Below are 23,390 nucleotides of genomic sequence, written 5' to 3' on the forward strand. Positions count from 1 at the left end.
ATTTATACCATATTACAATAAAATACAATATACTAATAGACCCCGCAATCGAAGCACTAACCCTGGTCGAATGCAAAGACTGGACTTGAATCGAGTGAAGAGCTGGCGAGGTAATCCCTTAGTAAATATGTCCGTATACTAGTAGTTGGTGGGAACGTGTAAAACACGAATAGATCCAAGACGTACCTTTTCTCGAATAAAATGGATGTCTAATTCAACGTGTTTGGTACGTTGATGCTGAACGAGATTGTTAGATAAGTACATGGCAGAGATGTTATCACAGTACATAATCGATGCTCGTTGGATAGGCACGTGAAGCTCAAGAAGGAGGTTAAGTAGCCATGTAAGTTCAGCTACCGTGTTTGCTACACCTTGATGCTCGGCTTCAACACTTGATTGCGAGATAGTATGTTGTCGTTTTGAGGACCACGATATCAAGTTATCACCAAGGAAAAACACAATAACCCGAGGTGGATCGTATAGTGTCAGGACATCCCCCGATCATCGTCAGAGTAAGCCGTGAGTTGGACCAATTTGGAGGTCGATAAATGTAGTCCATGATCCACTGTCCCTTTGAAGTACCTTATAATCCGTTTAAGATAATTAAATTGAGGCTCACGTGGTGCATGCATGAACAGGCAGAACTTGATGGATGGCGTAGGCAATCTCAAGTCGGGTGAATGCCAAATATTGTAGTGCGCTTGCAAGGCTACGGTAAAGAGTGCCGTCAACTTGCATGCGGTGCACTAAGCTTTTGTATTTGTCTCGGCCGGAGTGGTGATTGGTTGCATTGCTGCATGGTGGCACGTGCAATGACGTCTTCGACAAACGATTACAATTGAGATTTGGTGATCAATTTGGGTTGGAAAACAATTTTCACGATCCGATGTTGCGCCACGTATCGTAAAGGATAGGGACCGGGTCCATTGCGTAGCTCGACCCAAAAGAAATCCGACCGACACCCTAACATCGCCTAGTATCGCGACGTGTTGGATTAAAATTCTTCTCGTAGCATGAAGAAAGAATTTTAACAAAAGTTTAGCATTTGACAACTTTGACCACTAAACTTTGATTAAATGCAAATAATGTATAGAATAACATGAAATAGCGTTAGGGATTGAGTTTTAATCATGTAATAACATCTATACTATATAATAAATAAAAGTTTTCTTCTGTCACATGTCATTCTTTTATGCATTCATACTATTTTTCCTGTCCCTCTCTCCTATTAATTATACATTAATGATACATACTTTTTAAAATTCTTTTTATATGTTTTTTGTTTAATGATTTCTCTAATTGTTTTTACCAAACGTACCTTATATTTTTAAAAAACGTTAGATTTATTTATAAAACATTTTCATTATTTAACTTGTCTAATATAAATTATATCATTTTTATATATATAAGAAAACATCTATACTTACTATATAATAAACTAGTTTAGATCCCGTGTTATACACAGACGAAAAATATATAAAACTTCATATATATATATATATATATATATTTATGTGTGTGTGAGAGAGAGAGTGCGCGCGTGTGTATTATATGCATTTTAATGAATTGTAAACGTCAGATTATATAACATTATTATTATTATTATTATATGGTATCACATTTTTATTTTAATTAAAAGAATCCAACATACAAAGACAAATAGAGAAAAATAACAACTTAAAACATAATTCTAAGTTATGCCACATACTTCTAACTTATACCATGAAACAAAAAAGACATTTTAATTAAAACTTCATCATCTACTGAAGTCATATGTTGTAAACTATAAAGCGTAAACATGTAGATGTTATAACATAAGTTGTGCGTTATAAAACTATTTTTTGTTGAAATTATAAAGCATTCATGTACACAACATAAAAAATGCTAAAAATATGAATATAATAATGAGATATAATTAAAATTTTTATTAAACCGCACATTTAATAAAACAACAATATAATCCAAAACTCGTGAACTAAACCACCATTTCAATCAAAACATCCATACATCTAGCCCAAACGTTCATAAATAATTCCTCCAAAAAAAAATTAAAATTACAAAGTCTCAAAATTTTAAAAAATAACAATGAAAACAATTAATTGTCTTTATTACTCAATAGATGATAATTATAACAATTTATTTTGAAACCTTTTTCAACTTAGGAGTTAATGTTTAAAATTAATATTCAAACTAACACGTGGAAATTAAATAAATGGAAAATTGATAAGTTGGAATTCTATGTGGACATTGTAGGTCCCTTGGCGGGTGGATCTAACAATGTTCTTGGATCAACCGAGCTTAGTGCTAGCGAAAATCACACTAAGCCACCTAAGCGGTCTCGGATCTTGAGATGTTATTTTCGGGTAGAGAGATAGACGAGAGAAAGAAAGTAAGAAAGTGTGTTATGCTAGAGAATTGACAAAAGGTTTTCTATTGATTATCAACAATTTTCTCTCATCGCATGCTTCTCTATTTATAGAGAAGCATGCATGAGAAACATTTCACATCATATGCCCAATGCGCTTAGTTACAAGTTTTTTCCCTTGGGCCTATACATACAAACCAAACAACTAAAGCCCAATACATATAAATACAATACAAAAGACTAATATAACAAAATGAGACCTAACAATCTCCCTCTAGTCTTTAGTATTGGAACCCGTCGATGTCGTAGACCAAACATTCGTCCTCGGTTAGTGGAAGTTCAACAAGTCTACGCACGAACTTGTTGAAGGCTTCAACTATCCGGTCTGTATTCTGACGACCTGGATCCTCGACGGTTCCTAGCGGTGAGTTGTAGAGCTTCTTCACATCCTCAATGTGTAGTCCCATAAGCTCATGCTCGTCAAAGGCTCTAATCTCATGCATATCACGGCAGTAGATGACTGCTTCACCGGTTTTATTATCAAACTTCCAATCAATGAAATCTCGGAGAGTGTTAGGAAGATAAAGCTCGCCGTGATAAATCTCGTGACAGTCTTTCGGCGCCTTGTATCTCCACATAGTGTGAGGCTCTCCAGTAGTTGGGTCGATCTCCCTTGGGTTCTTGTACTTGCGACCCTTATTCAGCTCGAAATCTTTGTAGTCCACTTTCGCTTGACGATGTAGATAATTGGGGACCCAACTATCTATCGTACTCCCAACCGCACCATGACCTAGAGCTTTTCGTAGATAATTAATGTCAAGCTCTGGTAACGACTTCAGCTCGTGGTGGTCAAGATAGATCAGATCGCCGCTATATCTTCTGATGGCCCAAACACAGTTCCTCTTATCATACTTCGCATAAACGATCAGCGAATCGTCATGATAAGGTTAGTTGAGCAAGCAGGCACATGCACGACATGACACAATGTGCGTCTTTCTCTTCTTCTTAGGTGGTTCATGTGTTAAGTCGGCGGTTGGATCGGAGACGGGATCAGCGGCAGGAGTTTCTGAAGCTTGAACTCGAGCTGGAGGTGTATCTGGATTTGGCGAGTAGTTGAGGTAGTCGTCTTCTACTGCCTCCTCCCTGTTAGCTGTATGTACTGCTCCAAGTCCTCTCCTGCTGCAATAAAAGCTTCCAACATGCCTGCAAAATCACCTTCAGGGAATACCTCTTTGTACATGTCACTGATCTGTGTGTCGTGTTCCCTGACTTTGCCAGATGAATCATGGGTAGCAGGGTCTTCATAATCATGTTGAGTGGGTGGAGGTGATTGAGTGTTAACTCCACATCCACCTCCTGCTGCCCCGTCCCCTCCGTCTCCTCCATTTCCACCACCATCATCATCGTCATCATCATCTTCATCAAAGCTGTCATGCACATTGTTGTCTTCTTCATTATCATCATCATCCTCATCATCTTCATCATCATCATAACCATTTTCACTCTCAGCTTGGCCACCCTGTTGTACTATAAAACCAACAGTCGCCTCACCTTCAGACGCCACAACTTGTTCAACACGCACAACCACACTTGGACCTGCTATGGGTTGAGATCCACCAACATGAGAAGTCTCACCAGACCTTCTCTAAGCTTTAAACACCGCATCAAGCCTATCCTTCAGACCATGAAAATCATCCTCATGAATACCCATAAGGTCTGAGGCAGTTTGATACTTGCTCACCAACTCTTCATTCGTCTTTAGTTGAAGCTCATTGAGATGATCATGCTCCTTTACTTTTACTTGAATCGCCTCCATCTCTGTACGCAGTGTATCGAGGGAGGCGGATGATGCAAGCTGATTTTCTATACTTGAGATTCTAGAGTTTGTAACTTCATTTTCAACATCCCATTTCCTAGTGGCATCCTCGATCTTCTTATTTAGACTCGTTCTGAGGGCACTTGCAGTTGGTAAGTTCCTTTCAAGTGTGGTCATTCTGTCAACAAGCCTTGAATGATCTGCTCTCAAATTTGCGTTTTCAGAGGCTTCATGGTTCATTATTACTTGCATATTCTGGATTCGGGTATGGAAGGTATTTGTCAGCAGTATTTGATTTTCCGCAAATGCATCGCTCACCACCTTCTGCTCTTCCAATACCCTTATTCTCTCCCTCAGAGCTGCCTTCTCTTTCTCATCCTCTATCGCCTTCTGTTTCATATCTTTGATGAACTTGAGGAGAATTATTTCTCTTTCTGCCCTTTTTGCGTTGGATTCCTCCAGTGCGACGATCCTATCGAGGATAGGATCGGCGTATACTGGAGGTGTCGAAGACTTCCCTCGGGCAATGGGTTTGGGTGAAATGATGGTGGATGGTGGTGTGATGGACACTGTGGGTGGTGAGGTTCTTTGCAAAGGTAGGGTAATGGATTGGGTAAGGATTGGTGAAGTTGTAATGGTGGGTGGTGTTGGTTGTTTGGCAGGTGGTGTTTTGGATTGGGGTGGTGAGGTTATCACGGTTTGGCTCCATAAGCTGGTTGTTTGGATTGGTGAACTGAAGATAGAGGATGTGAAAATTGAGGTAGGTTGTGTAGGTGGTGTGGTTATGGATTCGGTTTGAATGGGTTCAGCCAGTGTAGATGGTCGTGGTTGGTCTTGAGGTGGTGAGGGTGGTATTTGGGGTAGGAAGGTTAATATTGGTTGGTCTATTGGAGTGGGTTCGGGTGAGGATTCGGGTGAGTCGTGGAGTAAGGTTTTGGTTTTCTTGGATTTTGCTTTCTTTCTGGTCTTTGGCTTTTTATAGGTAGGGATTTGGATTTTGGTTACGTCTAAGTCCTGGAGGTCTTTGGCTAAGGCCTCTTTGGTGATTATGGGTTGGTCAGAGGGTTTACCTTGAGAGGGAATCTTGACAATGAGCTTGGATGACTTCTGGGAGTACCCAAGTCTCTTGATACGCTTGAGCCGCGGCTGCTCCTCCTCTTCCTCCTCCAAATCAACAACTTTCCTCTTAAGATCATGCTTAGCTTTCGTGCGGTCCTCAGAAGGCTCATCAGATGAATCCTGTTCTGCCTCAACCTCTGGCTCATCAACCTCTTCACTCTCAACAGACTGGTCACCCGCAGCCTCAGTTTCCTCAAACAAACCGAACTTTGGACTCGGCCTTGGTCCCTGATACTGATATCCCTTGCCCTTGGTGGTTAACAACACACCAAAAATTGAAGTCTTGATCTCATTCACATGATAGGGCTCGGGAAGTGACTTCTTGTCCTTAGCTTTCTTTGACCCCGGCCTTGGAACATCTGGAATCAACTCATCTAGAAGCATTTGTACAAATCTTGGGTACATAAGCCATGTAGCCTCACTCCTGATATTTCCCAACATACATAGGAATATCCTCCGAGAGTAGTTGAACTTCTCTTCAGTCGTCAATGCAAACATGATACGAACCCAGTCAACCCTCATGCTATCGAATCCCCCACGAATATCCGAAAAGCAATGAGTCACGATGTGGAAAAGAAACCTCCAATATGGCGGGAGATGTTTCTTCTCGAGGCTCTTCCACTTGGTGTCGTATCCCATCTGTGTAACAAACTCAACCAGATTCTTTCTGTCTCCCTTCTCATATTTATAATCTGGCTCGCAATCTTTAACACCCGTCTAATATCTGCTTCAGTGATAGTCAACTCTTTTTTGGCAACTCTTGTTGTAAAGGATAAAGAATCATCAGCAACTTTGGCAAACGCCCAGAAATCTAGAACCCACTTGTAGTAAACAGCTGGATCAGCAGAGATAACATGTGCAAGGGGTGATTGCTTAAGCCCCTTGACCATAGATGTGAACACTTTATCTACCTTAGACTTTGGTAACTCGAGAGCACAAAATTGATTATGACCCTGAAATTTAGTCATTTATGAACATGAGAATCATCATTAAATAAAAAAAAAATAGAATAAGTTATATACATATGCCTTAAATATTTATATATTACTTAATTTAATTAATTACTAGTAGTTAATTAATTTTGTACATTTTAGATTTAATAAGTTAATAAGTTAATTTTAGTTAAGTAATAAACTCATAAATCCAATATGTACAAAATTTATGTCCAAAACAGTCCAAGAGTCTAAACAGTACTTAAGTCTAAAAACAATCCAGTAGCTTTAGTTTCAAATCCTTGAAAATTTGCTAAGTGTAGCTTTTTCGCATAAGAATTTCGCATAGGGTCTAGTGTCGCTTTGCATGGGCATGCGAAGCGAGACAGAAAGCCTTTCGCTTCGCACGGACATGCGAAGCGAAAAACATTCCTATGCGAAAAAGTTGACTTAGCCATTTTTTATCCCCTTTTTATTTCTTGGGTGTCGCTTGGATCCGAATTAGGTTTCTGGAAAGATTGAGCCAAAAACTCTTTGGTTTACTTTGTCAACTTGACCCTTGAAACCCTTTTATGAAACCTAGATCTACAAACTTTACAAACAAACTTAAAACTAAAATCTAATGATGATTATCATAAACCAAAAGTCCTAAATCAGTTTCTAATCAGGATTTGAACAACATTAAAGAAATCCAGCCGTAGATCAAGGCGACGGTTCATCTGAACCGCCGTCTCGATTTTCGAGAACCCAGAAACAAGAATAGAGGATGAATGATGATGTTATGGTGGAATACCGAGGGAGCGTGATCTGGATTCAACGACATGGTTGATAATGAGGGCCTAATTCTTGAGAAAATTTGAGGAAGATTAGGGTTTGAAGGGTTGAAGATGAGAGAGAAGAGAGAGAGAGTGAAAGGTAAAAGTGTTTGGTGAATAGTGAAAGATATTTTAGTTTACCCTTATATATAGGGTCAGCCTATCTCTCGATATGGTCAAAACATTGCGAGTATTCACCGAAAATACACTCTCAGTCCTTGGTCTTTAACAATATTTGCATTTTCAAACCCGAAAAACATTCACCCACCGAATCCAAGCACTTTGTTTAATTTTTATAGTTTTCTTTTTGTTAAGTCAAGTGACTTGATTTTTGTTTTACTAAAAGTAAATTTAAATTCTTTTTGGTGAATTAAAGTTAACTCATTATCTCCCTCTAAAATTGTGACATATTTGAAAAATATTTACAATTTTAAAACCTAAAAGATAAAATTTACTCAAAGGAAATCATGCCCAATGACTCACGAGAAACAAAAATCGGGCACGACTAAAAGCTTTGGTAAAGAGATCTGCAAAGTTATAGTCAGTATGGACCTTATTTATATCGAAAAGCTTACGATCATAACAATCACGAATAAAGTGTATTCGGATGTCAATGTGCTTAGTCTTTGAGTGTTGGACCGGGTTTTTAACAATGGCAACGGCCGCCTCATTATCACATTTGATCGTGGATCCATAGAAATTCAAACCGTAATCCAGCAGCTGATGCTGGATCCATATCACTTAAGAACAGCAGCTGGATGCGGCAATGTACTCGGCTTCTGCTGTGGAGGTGGACACGGTGACTTGTTTCTTGCACTGCCATGAGATCAACCGATCTCCCAGGAATTGACATCCACCCGATATTGATTTTCTGTCCAAGTTGCATCCCCCATAATCACTGTCGGTGTAAGCATGAAGTTCCAAGGGAGACTCCTTTGGATACCAAAGACCCAAACGTGGTCTACCATTCAAGTATCTGAAAATACGCTTGACAGCCGTTATGTAGGATTCTCTTGGGTCAGACTGATATCTGGCACACTAACAAACAGGGAACATGATGTCCGGTCTGCTTGCAGTGAGATACATCAGGGAACCAATCATTAACCTATAAAGGTGTTGATCGACTGGTTTTCCTGATGGATCAGGAGCGAAAACAGGTCGCGTATCGATTTGTAATCTCTCCTCCAATGTCACCGGCAAAAGAAACGTGCCCGCTGTCGAATGGTTTGATGTCGAACAACAGCGACTCGTCTCCTGTCATGTGTTGGGAGCAGCCACTGTCTAAGTATCAAATACTGTTGACAGGCCTTCCAGGCTGACCCTACACGAACAACCAGTTAGTGGAGGGTTTTCCGAGACGCACTTGTCTCGGGAAAATTAAACACAAAATCACCAAATTTAATTTTATGACTTCTGAAAATGTAGTCTCTTGGTGAGTCAGAATCTGAAGGGCAATCCTTCGAGGAACTTGAATTATTATTTCCTCGGTTTTGAAACGTTTTTCTGGATTGCCTTCGTTTTGGTTTAGGCTTAACCACAGAATCTTCTTTATTTTTCTCAGTAAAAACTTTTAAAGGGTACTTGGGCTTTTCAGCTTCAGACCCCTTTACTAACCGCTTCTTTTCTCTTTGGGTTAGCCAGAAAGGTTTCTCGGGTTTGTCAGTTCTCTTGGGTCTGAAATCCGTCTCACTGCTGATGTGTAAGTTTGGTTAGGTATTTTCTTAGTTTGAGCATTAAACTTAGGAAATGTCTAACCAAACTTATTGTTGACGTCTTTTTGTTGCTTATGTCAGTTCTTGCAATGTCTTGCAAGATGAGACGGATTACCACAAACAAAGCAGCATTTTCTTTTATTGTAATTATAGATATCTTGGTCACTAAGATATGTGGGATAAGGTGATGCAGTAGGGTTAACACGTCTGTAATCTATATCTGTCTGATAATGATGTACATTTGGAAACTTTGAAGCAAAATAATTTGAGTGCCTTGGTTTTTGTTGAGAATAGTAATAGGCATTATCTCACTGATTATAATATTGAGAACTGTTGTTATACGAAGTATTTTGAAAAAATAAAGTTTTCTTCGATGGCACGTATTTACAGGAAGTGCTTGGTTTTTCATTTTCAAAAATGGATTTCTCTTTAGTTAGGTTCTCAAAATGATGATCAGTTGATGAGCAGCTAGGACTTTTCTGATCATCAACCTTAGCTTCAATTGTTTCATAAAAAATAGTTTCACATTCAGAGTCGGATGAAGAACATTCACTTTCATTGCAAACATTTGCACAACTGTCATCACTAGATGATTCACAAAATACAGCATTTGATCTTGACGTTAAACTTTCTAACATTGACTCACACACTTTGTTACAAATAGGATTGTTAATCGTTTTTGCTAGACCCACACAAGACTCAAAACGGGGTTGTAACTCTTCTTTTGGCTTACAGCCCTGGTTAACCTTCCCACAATCACCACTTACATCACCTGCTGCACAAGACACGTTGATGTTAGACTTATCAGATGATGGAATTGGAGCAGCTGATGGAGATGCAGCAGAAACAAATTTCACTGGTTTTGGTAGTTTACCAATTCCATATGCCATTTCTTTATCAGGAGAAGTATTATAGCTAAAGTGGGGTAGGCTAGTGTAATTATCATTCATCGGTGGAGGTACCGCTGAATAATCATATCCTAGCCCCTCTTTAACTTTAGTACTTCTCTGGGCTCCAATAAGATCATCCAATTGCTCAGATGATACTTCAAATCTTTCAACTTGTTTTTCTTTCTCTTTGTTATCAGAAGCATCAAGTTTTAGTTTCTCAATTTCATCTTTTAGCTCATTAATTATATTCTTATAATAGATGACATCTTGCTCCTTTATGAAATTTTTAAGTTTAAGATTTGCAACATCATCATGATGAGTTTTTATCTTTTCAACATATATCTTGTCAGCTTTAAGATACTCAGCATTTAATTGACGAAGTTTTGCATTTTATTTCAAAACTTCGTCTTGATGATATCTATAATATGTCACCTTGTTTATGCAAGCTTGAGTGCAAAGATTGTGTTTTACCTCATCAATGGGTGATTCATCAGAATTTGCAGCAGTGGATGAGAATGCTTCATTGTTTGTTGTGAAAGTCATGCCTGCCATGTTGAGAGGATTCTGCAGCTCTTGAAATTGGTCATCCCAATCCATACCAACTTGGACCTCTGTTTGGGAGACAAGGGCCCTTGTGTTCGAGCTTGAGTTGCCCTTGTGTGGATGGTTTCCAATTCCTTGAGCTGAGCTGCTTGGCTTATGCACCTCATGCTTCTTTCCAGCGGCTTTACTGTTTTCTTCCTCTGTCACCTCGGTCACACGAATATCATTGGCTGGCTTGGAAGGATTCGTGCATTCTCATGAAAAATGACCCATCTCACCGCAGTTGTAACATCGTAGCTTCGACTTGTCAAACCCGATCCTTTTCCTGTCAGAATCCTTGAAGTTGTCTTTCCCATATATCTTCATGAAATTTGTAGCTTGTTGCACGGCCATTGCCATTTGGTACTTGATATCCATCTTTTCGAGATCCTTTTGATTGATATCTCTCAAATCCCCAATCTCAAATTGTGGAGGCAATAGATTTCCCTGTAACAACTCTTCATGGCTTGACAGAAAAGCATGAACTATTGAGATGTTTGAGTCATTCAGCAACGGGAGAGCTTCACAGTAGCTTGAAGGTTTGCTAGGTTGAGGTTTTGAAGATGATGAAATCCCATGAGCTTTTAACGCTTTCTCAACTGCACTATCGGCTGCCTTCTGAAATGAGCTAGACTCTGACGATCCAGATTGACTTCCTGTTGAGATAAATGCAGTAGTCTGTGGAGGAACACTTGAGGAGTACTTTGGAGTGTTTATAGGGTACACATTCTACTGAGTTTTGCTAATAAAAGCAGTTGGCATTGAAGATGCAGTACTCATCCCTGCTTGATTCAGATAACTCAGATGATTATTCATTCTTATCTGCTCGTCCATTTCAAATGACTTGATGGTTGAGATCAAATCAGAATTTGTCATGGCGTTCAAGTTTGTGGTTCTCTTGATTGTAATTGTGTTGGTACTCCAGCTTCAGCTTGTGATTAACCTCAGAGTTGGTGATGTTGACACTTGCAGCTCTAACTCTTACCATTAACTTCTCAAATCTTTTCACCAAATCCAACACAGCCTCACCTTGACGATGATTAAACATGTTGAATTCTTCTTTCAATCGGGCTTTCTTGTTTTTCCCAATTTCTGCATTTCCTTCAACCTTCTCAACAAGAGCATCCCATAAACCCTTGGCAGTTCTATGTTCTTGTAGAGTCTCAGTAATCTCATTTGAAAGACAAACTGTTAAAGTGAGATATGCCTTCTTGTCTTGCTCCAACAAGGTCCTATCATTATCATCATAATTTTCAGGAGTTTTTAGTTGTTCCCCAGCTTGAGTGACTGTCACAGGAACATGAGGAACTTGTTCAAAGCATCTCATTAAGTCAGAGTCAGTCAATGAGATAAAATTCATGAACCTCCATTTGAAGTTGGCAAAATTATCTTCCAAGGTCATAAACTTGGAGGTTTTTGAGGTGTTCCCACTTGGTTTTCCAACAATAAATACCCCTTCAACAACTCTGAATCAGTGCTAGCCATGGTCTTAGCAGTCTCAAACACTTAACAATTCTTCAAACAAAAGAAATCAACAAAGACAACCTTTTTGCGCGAAAAAGTATCTCAAGCGAAGCGAAAAAGTCAAGCTAAGCAAAGCGAAAAAGAATTAACCCAAGCGAAGCGAAACTGTGAACAGTGAAGCGAAGCGAAGCGAAAAAGTTGTATGCGAAGCGAAATTCTTTCAGATGCGAAAAAAAAATTCAGCTTCTAGAAGTGATCTTTCTTGGGATCTGTTCACCTAATCTGTCAGTACTAGGTCAAGGGTTGGTACACTAACTTTCATGCCATGCGAAGCGAAAAAGTTACTTGTTGATTTTAACACCCTTTAAAGAACCCGTAACACTTGGTTTAACACTTTTCAACCCACAACTTTTGGATCTAAACCAAGTACATTGTTTATTTTCACCAAGAACACAATCTAAGTCATGTTCATCAACTAGAAACCGATTCTTTTTGTATTTTTGTTATTTTTCTTGTGTTTGTGGTTTTCTTTGCAAGAAGCTTTCTTATCTTCTTCTCAAGATCAAAACCCAAGATTGTGATCCAAAAACCCTCAACTAGTGAGCCGAAGCTCTGATACCAATTGTAGGTCCCTTAGCAGGTGGATCTAACAATGTTCTTGGATCAACCGAGCTTAGTGCTAGCGGAAATCACACTAAGCCACCTAAGCGGTCTCGGATCTTGAGATGTTATTTTCGGGTAGAGAGAGCGACGAGAGAAAGAAAGTAAGAAAGTGTGTTATGCTAGAGAATTAACAAAAGATTTTCTATTGATTATCAACAACTTTCTCTCATGGCATGCTTCTCTATTTATAGAGAAGCATGCATGAGAAACATTTCACGTCATATGCCCAATGGGCTTAGTTACAAGTTTTTCCCTTGAGCCTATACATACAAACCAAACAACTAAAGCCCAATACATATAAATACAATTAAAAGACTAATATAACAAAATGAGACCTAACAGACATGCTAGTTGAATGCCATATGAAAATCTTATATTGCTTTAATAGTATTTAAGATAAAAGTTTTTTTCTGTTACGTGTCATTTTCTTATGCATTATTACCAAATTTACCGTCTCTCTCCTATTAATTATACATACTTTTTAAAGTTCTTTTTATATGTTTTTTGTTTAATGATTTCTCTAATTGTTTTTACCAAACATATTTTATATTTTTAAAAAACGTTAAGTTTATTTATAAAACATTTTCATTATTTAACTTGTCTAATATACATTATATCGTTATATATATATAAGAAAACATTTACACATATATGAAACATTTTAGCTCCTAGAACTTACTTAGCGGGTTCATTGTTAAAAACACGTGGATCTTTAACTGAATCCGACCCCCCTTCTTTTCCCTGTAACCGCAAGCTCTTTCTTTCTATCTATATATTGTCAATCAAAACCTTATTGATTCTCTTTAACTGTACATTCTTCGACTTATCGAAAACTTTCTTCTATTGATGACCGGTTCGTATTGTTCCGATTGTACCACTTATGTTCTCATAATACTAATTTCCTTTAGTTGCTGCCATATTTTTAGTGTATCATCTAATATTGTATCGAAAGAAGTATTTAGAGATTTCTGATTTATTTTTAAGTTTGTAAATAGCAGCTGTAATTTAACTTTGTACTTATTTAATGTATTACTCAAATTTATTTAACAAAATTTATCACTTACAGAATTTAATTTGTCCGAACCGTGTAAGACATGAGTACCTAACCTAGTAAATGAATAAATAAATACACACCATAAATAAATAATGCAAAATTTTATTATTCGGGTATATGAAAATGAAAAATGACAAATGTGAAAGTAATCCATACTTTTAGAAATTTTGTCACGAAATTAGGATTAATTTGCAACGAAGAGATGCAGATACATGATCTTCATTTGGTCTTACGCTCCTAAGTGAATTCCGCACCACACTTGTATTCCAACGAACTTTAGACCAAAGGAATTCGACTACATATGGTTTCGATGTCTTTATGGTCCATAATCTCCGCGGGTTTCTCTACGAAATGTATTGACTCATCGATATGCACTATATTGAGTGGAATATAAATACTTTCGTTGGCTAAACACTAGATTTGAAATATGAAAGGTCGAATAAACACCGACGAGTTTTTGTGGTAGATCAAACTTGTAAGTCACGTTGCCAATTCTTTCATGAATCTTGAACGAACTGACATATCGAGTGAGCAAACCACATGGATGAAAATGATGGTTTACTTTATTTAATTAAAAAGGCATTTTTGTCATTTCATACTAACTTAAAATACTAGAACTAACGGAGTTAGTGATTTGGACTAAAATGGTAAGAAAATAAAACCATGAGAACGGGAATGGATAAAAAAAAACTTTTGGATGAAAATGAAAAAGTGAGCAAACCATAAGGACGGAAATGACGGTTCTCTCTTTGTTTTTTTGTTTTTTGTTTTGTTTTTTTTTTTTGTTTTTTGTTTTTTTGTTTTTTTTTTTTTTTTCATTTTTTGTGTTGTTTGGTCCGTGCTAGCTGGTTTAGATGGTCAAAGGTGAAATGTTCTCAACTAGCCTATCCTGTCTCGGTGAACCTTAAGCAGGTCTTACATATAAAGCTGCCCTATATGTAACCGGTATACCGTTTCATAATATGCTTATGTTTAGCTATTGACTGCACATATTGCCCTAGCAAATTAAGTCAAGTTGTGACTAAAAAATGATTATACTAAATATATAAAGAAAGATGAAGAATATGTTTATGATTGAGGGAGGTTGTATCCAAGATGTTGCCAAAAAATTTTAACCATCTTAATTTTCCCATATAAAACGTAACCAACTTGTTAATAAAAAAATCTAATGTTTCAAAACCACATTAACACAATGCCAGAAAGAGAGAACACGCCATCCAATTTAAGAAAAGAATTTTCAGATTTTATCACGTCATCAAAACCAACGAAAACACACCCAAATGGCAAAGGAGGGATAATGGATGCAAGCGAAGGGGGAACGATTGAGATTTCATCAACATTGAAACTCTCTAATTGTCTTTATGTTCCAGCGTTATCACATAAACTGTTATCAATAAGCCACGTGACAAAGGAACTCAACAATATAGTCCTAACGCATCCTACTTTTTTTGCATTTTACAACATATCAATACGGGAGTGATCATTGGGCATAACACTGAACGGTAAGGATTACATTATGTGGAGGAGGTGACTAAGGTACTGCGATGTTAGCTCATAGAACTACAAGTCGGGAAGCCGGGTTATGGCATAGAAGACTAGGCCATACGCCTACCGGGCATTTACATATTCTATTTCCTAAACTTTTCCCTTCAAATAGTCATATGAACTGTGAACAGCTCGTACTTTCCATGTTTTAACTATTGTATTTTCATATAAATTATGATTCTTTTCTTTTGTAATTCATTCAAAATTATAATAAAAATCCATGACATACCAAATATATTTCGTAACACTCCTTTTCGTGGATTTCAAAGTGGTTCCGCGCGTACTGTACACATGGCGCGCTCCCCTGCTATGCTTATTCCTGCGTAACTCCGGTACTGACGGTGGGCCTGAGTGTACCTGATGTGCGAATATATATATATATATATATATATATATATATATATAAATAGAATGCGGTTCGCAACTAAGATTTAAAATTGAACAACCTAAACTAGCGTCACACAAACGGCAAGTGTACCGGTCGCGTGTAGCAAAGACAAAGAAAGTCCGGATATCGATCTCAAGGACACGTGAGGTGGTTTGGAAAACTAGACCCTAACTAAGTATTGCCTAATAAAAATATTTAACTTTTTTTTATCTTTCTTATTTTATTTTAATTAATTTAAACTACTTTATCTAACTTACTTAACTTAACGGAACTAACGGGAAAACTTAACGGTACTAACGAGGTTTTAACGAATATGGAGAAACGACTACCTAGGCAAGAATCCTATTGACATTTCAACGGCTACGGAATTAACTAATCACACGACACCGGGATCTTAAAAATAAATACATCAACTAAGGCTCACTAAAGTTCGCTAGATCACCTCTCGGTCTCACCAACTAACCCTCACGAATCTAAGAAGATTGAATTAACCTACCAGGACAAATATTACTAAGGTACCCTAATGACGTATCTCCTCTCAGTCTCAACAATACAAAACCCGCTAAAAATTTGTACTAGCAACTCTAGGGATAAAGGGGTAACAATATTTAACTTGATCTAGACACTTATTCGCACGCAAATCTAAACCAGACAAGACCAAAACTCACTCTCGCGCAATTCTAACCTAGCCGAATAAAGAAATGAGACAAACCGACTCCCTATTACCTCTCGGTCTCAAGGAAGGTGAACCTATTGAATTATAATAATTAATTGCACAAAAGATTCCTATGGTCGTGCTAACCACAAATAGATCCAAAACACCAAGTCTATGAACTAAGCGTAGAACCATAACCGAACGACACACAATCAATCAAAGTCATACGCGGAATCAAAAGCAATGATTATATAAAAACAATATTTTAACACATCCAATATCAAATTAAATAAAGTCTTTCAATAGTAACATGTCATGTGATCAATCAAAACCAACTACACCGTCAAACAAAAGCAATATTAATTTAAACCTAGGTAGCTAATAAAGTTTTAGCCAATCATGTTCAAGAAACTAAAATAAATAAGTTCACCACTCAAGTTCATAATAAAAGATAATAAAATTTAACCAAGAGAACCGTGCTTAGATGAATAGGTGTGAACCCGAACACCTCCGAAATACACTGACTTGCGCCTGAATCTTTATTCCTTTTCGTACGTAGGGCCGGCTTCTTTCCAAGAGTCATCCGGAGAATAATAATATTGGTCTCCGCTGCTGTGTAATTTGTCTTGACTTAAATCCCCTCCTGCCGCTCAAGACCTTGGTCTCATGTGGGCCCAACCCACTTAAACTATGACAAAAATTAAATAAATAAATAAAAACCTAAATATAAATCATAAACTTTGATCATTATTATTATTATTATTATTATTATTATATATTATTTTTATGATGATGATGATGATAAGGGTCACGTTTCTTTTTTTATATTTTTCTTTTTTTTTATTCTCTATTCTCATAATATTATTATTATTATTATTATTGTTATTAATAATTTATTATTATTATTACTTATATTTTTAGTACTACTATTATTAGATAAATGTGTTAAAATTTTCAACCATCGATCTCTTAGTGAAATTACCGTATTTTAGGTCATTGTCTCTCCAAATCATTTAAATTCACATATGAACCACATATTAATAATATTCAATAAAAACTTAGCTCAAAATAGGGAATATTTATATAATAATATGTATAATTTAGACCAGATCAGTACCTCCATCTATGTGGTATTCTTGGACTTATCTGCTTTAGGGGTGCGTCTATGGATGTGTTCACCTTTTTGGCGTTTCCCCTTTTGACAGTTTTGGCCTGCTAGAGTCTGTGCCTAGATCCGACCCTGATTTAGGACCATATATTTTCAGTAACTATTAACTAAAAACTTGAAAAATAGCCTCATTAGTATGTGACACTCCAAACATAGGCTCATTTGAAGTCGAAAAATAGGCTCATTCGTGTATACTATGCTAGGCACTAAAGCTGTCTAGATGATGAGGAATAGGTACCTTTCTGGCTGAACTAGGCAAGACACATTTTCAGCCAAAAGAAGCTTGACAAGGAACCATTTTAACCTATAGAATCTGACACCTTTTCAGCCGAAATAATCTGATTAGGTAGCATCTTATCCGAGCCAAGTGGTTGGTTGTGGCTCAGCTTGTGGTTTGGTTAGTGGCTTGAGGAAGCTACGGAGGTGTCGAGTTAGAGGCTTATGGCTCTATCCTAGCCTAAGCGCAGATGACACCATCTCAGCCTAATCCTTTCTTTTAGTCCTCATTTTAGCCTAGTTGTGACACATGCCTCTTTTTTAAGTGATGTCAACTCATTATTTTTTAAAATTAGCGTTAGGTGTCTATGATGTCTAATGGAACCTAGAAAGGGGTATGTGTCATTTTTCCAGTTGGCCTAGCCTAGTTTGAAGATTTAGAAATGGGTCCTGCTAGGGACACCGCACCACCACCACCCTAGGCGCCACGTATAGGCCTATACGCGGCGTTTTAGGGTACGATTTGACGTCCTAGCCTGGCCTGTCATAGGGTTGTCGGATCGTACGGGCTATACGCCGCGTATAGCCCTATACGTGGCGCCTAGGGTGGTGTATATTTTTGAAGCCCGGCTCTCTCCCCTCCCTCTCTACCATTTCTTTTTTCCTTTATTTATTTTTTCTTAACCCTCACCCTCTTCATTCAACCAACACCAACAACCATATATGTTTCCGGAGTCGGACGAGGAGATGCCGGACGGGTAACGGTCAGTCGGAGTTAAACCATGTATGTTTCCGGAGTCGGACGAGGAGATGCCGGACGGCGCTAATGGTCAGTCGGAGTTAAACCAGGTTTCGTTTTATCTTTATTTTTTACATGTTAGGACATAGTTGTAGATGTTAGGACAAAGATTTGGTGAATGGTTTACTTTAGAAATTTGTCTAGGCACCGACCGTTTGACGGTAACCCAAGTTCGCCGGGCCTCCTAAACTTAAAATAGATTTCCCGTATTGTTACCGTCAGCGCTAAAATTTTTATTATATTATTACTATTAAAATATTAATATTATTATTAAGATATTGTTGTTATAAAAATATTATTGTTAGTAAAATAAAATACTATTATTGTATTTATTAAAATAGTATTATTATTATTAAAATAATAATATTTAAATGCTATTTAAATATAAATTATTATATTTTTATTATTATTATTATTTAAATAATTATAGTAAATTACTATTAAAATATTAATTATTATATTATTATTATTATTTTTATTCTAAACATATAATTATTAGTATTAAAGCATTTAGTTTTCTATTTTTATTAGTACTAAAATATTATTATTATTATTAGGTACCTGATGTACGCCAAAGAGTCAGATGTCAGGGTTAGGTGGCGACGCAAGACTTTCGGAGGTACGTTTGTATAGCGTATTGTATAATATAATATAATATAATAATATTATTATATTATTATATTATATTATGTTATATTTTATTATGTTATATTTATGTTAGTGAGTTTTCTAGAAAAGCCCACCAGTGTTGTCTTATTATGGTTTTTTTTTCCTTTTTTTATTTCTTTTCTTTTGTTATTATTAATGTTATTTATGATTATTATTAATATTAATAATATTTAATTATCAATAACATATTATTATTGGAAATTCGATAAAGGGCGTTTAGTAACAGGACTTATTTGCGAAAATTGACAGTGCGAAACAAACTTTTAAATTATTGGCTGCTTTCGTTATGGGCATCTTCAATCAGTTACAGTGGCTTACTTAGGAAACTGGCATTTCCAAACGAACTTTCAATTTCTTAGCTGCTTTCGTTATCGACATCTCAAATTTGGCTCTTCGATTTCTTCGAACTCCAACGGTTTTGACCGCCGGTCACCACTAACAACCGTAGTTATGTTCACTCGAACACATATCAGTCGTCACTAAGCTTAAGCTTAGACTTGTTATTAGTTTTATTTTTAGTTGGGGGTATTCTAAGTTGTTCATGTTGCGTATATTAAAGAATTATCGGCTTTTATATATACATATACATATATAGTAGATGTGCGTTATAAGAATTCATTGCGTCGAGATAACCAGCACCAGATCGAGACGCTAGTTTGATGAGTTTGAATCTCTCGGATCCGCGGTATTTGCTAACGGCAGCGAGAACGGGAGTCCCTACTTTGGACAGATAGGTGGAAATTCGGTCATTGCTCCAACATAACGATCACCAGATTGAGATATTAGTTCGCACTTAGCTGAACCGGTTGACACGTATGCAGACGTGGGTTTAGGTTCGGTGCTGACCCAGATATTAACACGTATGTTGACAGCATTCGTTGACACGTTTGCATAATACACAATGAAAGCACAAACTCAAACAACAATCCATACAATAGCAATTGTCTTCGTTATTTTTCTCTTCTTCTTGTTTGACTGGTCGTTGAAGAGAATTGCTATTGTATGGATTGTTGTTTGAGTTTGTGCTTTCATTGTGTATTATGCAAACATGTTAATATCAGCGCCAGCACGGAGCCTAAATCCACGTCAGCATACGTGTCAACCGGTTCAGGTAGGTCCCGACTAATATCTCAGTCTTGTGCTCGTTGAGCTGGAGCAATGACCGAATTTCCACTTATCTGTCCAAAATATGGGCTCACGTTCTCGCTGCCGTTAACGTATACCGCGGATCCAAGAGATTGAAACTCATTAAACTAGCGTCTTGATCTGGTGCTGGTTATCTCGACGCAATGAATTCTTATAACGCACATCTACGATATATGTATACGTATATATAAAAGTCGATAATTTTTTAATATACGCAACATGACCAACTTAGAATACCCCCAACTAAAAATAAAACTAATAACAAGCCTAAGCTTAAGCTTAGTGACGACTGATATGTGTTCGAGTGAACACAACTACGGTTGTCAGTGGTGGCCGAAGGTCAAGAGCGTTGGAGTTTGAAGATATTGAAGAGGCGGATTTGAGGTGCCGATACCGAGAGCATCCAAGAAAGGGTTCGTTTGGCACTGTCAGTTTTTACCAAGGTAATCACCGTAACTGATTCAAGATGTCCATAACGATAGCAGCCAATAAATTGAAGGGTCGTTTTGCAATGTCAATTTTCCCATATAAGGCCTGCTACCGAACACGGTTTGCCGAATTGTGAATAATAATATATTATTCATAATTAAAATAATATTAATAATAATTATTATAAATAACAAAAAAAAAAGAAAAAAGAAAAGAAAAAAAAACATAACAAGACAAGCGGGTGGGTTTTTCTAGAAAAGCTACCCTATTGGCCGCGTATAGACCTTTACGCGGCGTCTTTTTATGACTAAGACGCCACGTATAGGCCTATACGTGGCGTCTTAGTTTGATTACAACCTGCTCTGCAAAGGCTGGGCTTGGTTGTCAACTCGTACCTTAGACGCCACGTATAGACCTATACGTGGCGTCTTGATGTTGCTGAATTATTGGAGGCCGACTCCCCCTCCTTTCCCTCATTTCCTTTCTTTATTATAAATGTTGTTGTTGGACTATGTTTCATCATTCAACGAAAAACAATACAACATTTGTACTATATATACCCAGAATGTCTTGGTTTAACCATTTATTTCCAGAGGAGGACCTGGGTTACGCTGCTAACGATCAGCCTGGCACGTCGTGGTTACCCGACTTGAACCAGGTTTCGTTATATATTTATTTAGTATGAATTTGGTAGTTTTTTTTACTAACACATGCTGCATTACGTTTTGTTAGGAGTATGTCGGGTATGATACCCAGCCCAAACAGTTTTATGGTAACACTGGCTTGCCGGGCTTGCCAAACTTAAACCAGGTTTTGTTATACAGTCTTTTTGTAAATATACGGTTATCTTATTATTATTTTAATATTCTTATTTATTATTAAAATATTATATTTTATAGTATTATTGGTATTGTTATTATTATTATTAATTATTACCAATGGCACTGTTGTTTGAATTTCTAATTTATGTATGACAGGAGTACTTCGTGTCGGATTATGGTAGACAGCTTTCGTACCCGTCATCTGTCGCCTCGTTGGATTACGGAGGTCAGGCTACGTCATCGTACCAGCCACCAGTAGCAAATGATCCGTTTTATGGAACCGAGTCTTCATCGCACCACGGGCGAAATGATTATGCCGGACCAAACCCAAATAACGAAGATGGGTACGATGACGACTACATACGCGAGGTGAAGGTTTCGTATAAAACAGATGCTGTAAGACACCGTATGTTTTGTTTAAGTTAATATTATTTGTTTGTATGTTATTTAATAAACGGCTTAAGAATTAGTGTAAAACTGTTTCAGATTTTTGAGAGCCGCGAGGAGCTGGAGAAATGGGTAAAAGTTAGAGGACGATAGCATGGGTTTGTTGTTGTGGTCCAGCGGTCAAGGAAAAACGCCGTTGACCTTGCATGCAATCGTGGAGGCGAACCCAGAATAAAGGCGACGGTGAGACGTACCGGCTGTGACATCTGCCCGATCCGACCCGACCCAGGTACCCGTTTCTCCGATCCGATCTCTTTCTGTTATGGTTTAATATTTATTTATACTTATATTTTACTTTTAATAATAATAATATTTTCCTTCCCGCCTCTTTCTCTTTCTTTCTTTCCGCCGTCCCGTCCCTCTTCTCTCTTTCCGCCTTCTTTTCCCTCTTGTCGCCGTCCCGCCCTTAAGCCTTGAACCCTCTTTTTGTCCTTTGTTCCTTCCCGCCTAAGGTTGTCTGCGCAGCTCCACGCGCCAGACTCCTTACAAGGAAGCCTGCGTGAAGACCACCTGTTACTGCGATACGCAAGACGAACTGTCCCCGCAGCGCGCTAAGGATTTTAGTTCTTCCCGCAGCGCGCTATGGATACCGTTCTTCCCGCGACGCGCTAAGGAATATAGTTCTCGCGACGCGCTTAGAATCGAAGTTCTTCCCGCGGCGCGCTTAGAAATGTAGTTCTTCCCGCGGCGCGTTAAGGTTGGTTCTGTCTGCCTTCGCGCTCGCGCACTCTTGACCTTCTGTGTCTGCCTTCGCGCTCAAGCTTTCTCGCGCACTTTTGCCTTCGCGCTCGATGCCTTCTCGCGTTGAACCCTTGTCTTATCCCCTGTTTAATCTAGCCGTTTGCTTTTGTGATATCTTATCTTCTGAGCTGTTGACCTAACCTGTCTTATGTCTGAAAAGTTACTTTCGGCGCAGCATGCGCACCAACCCCATTGGTTGACAGAAAAAGTGACTGACATTATCTTTGGAGATCTGCTTTTCCATGCTTGACCAGTACCTTTATCTGAACCGCCCACGCCTTTTACTGTTCCCTGTCAGCTTTTCCTTTGCCCCCTGCAGCTGCCATATCTTTTGATATCTTTTGCTTTTGGAATCTTTTACTTTTTGGAGATCTTTTCCCCTTTCTCTAGGGATTGTGTTCCCTAGGGTTTCTCTATAATTAATAATGTTATTTTTCCTAACACATCACACACAAACACTAAACTTAAACTCTCCTGTTCTCTCTTGCTCCTTGCCGTTGTCTTCCTCTCTGCCTCCGTCTTCCTCCCTGCTCTGCCCTGCTTTTCCGGTATTACATAATATAATATATATAATAATTTACTTATTAATTATGCTAACTTATAATCAAGACTTAAAACAAATCATTAAAACAATAATCTTATTTATAGGTTAACTTGTGCTTGTTTAAAGTTGGTTCTTGCTTTATCTTACACCGCACCGTTTATCAAGTGAGTAATCTCGTACCTAATCCCTTTTTATCTTTAATGTTTTGGGATGTTCATGTGTTCATACAAACTTAGAGTCTTAAACTTGTTTATGAACTTTAGTCGCGCAGTATCCCATGTGTTGAGGACGTTTACTTGGCTGTTTATTTGTATGTGTGTATCATTAACCGCTTTGTTCGGCCTATTCCGAAGTTTTCATGGATCCATTGGATGAACACGGGAGACCTATCGTTTACGGTTTTCTTTGTT

The sequence above is a fragment of the Bidens hawaiensis genome, unplaced genomic scaffold, assembly GCF_021521415.1.
Source record: "Bidens hawaiensis isolate Kalapana, Puna unplaced genomic scaffold, B.hawaiensis_p1.1 tig00023470_1, whole genome shotgun sequence".
In the NCBI taxonomy this organism is placed as follows: Eukaryota; Viridiplantae; Streptophyta; class Magnoliopsida; order Asterales; family Asteraceae; genus Bidens; species Bidens hawaiensis.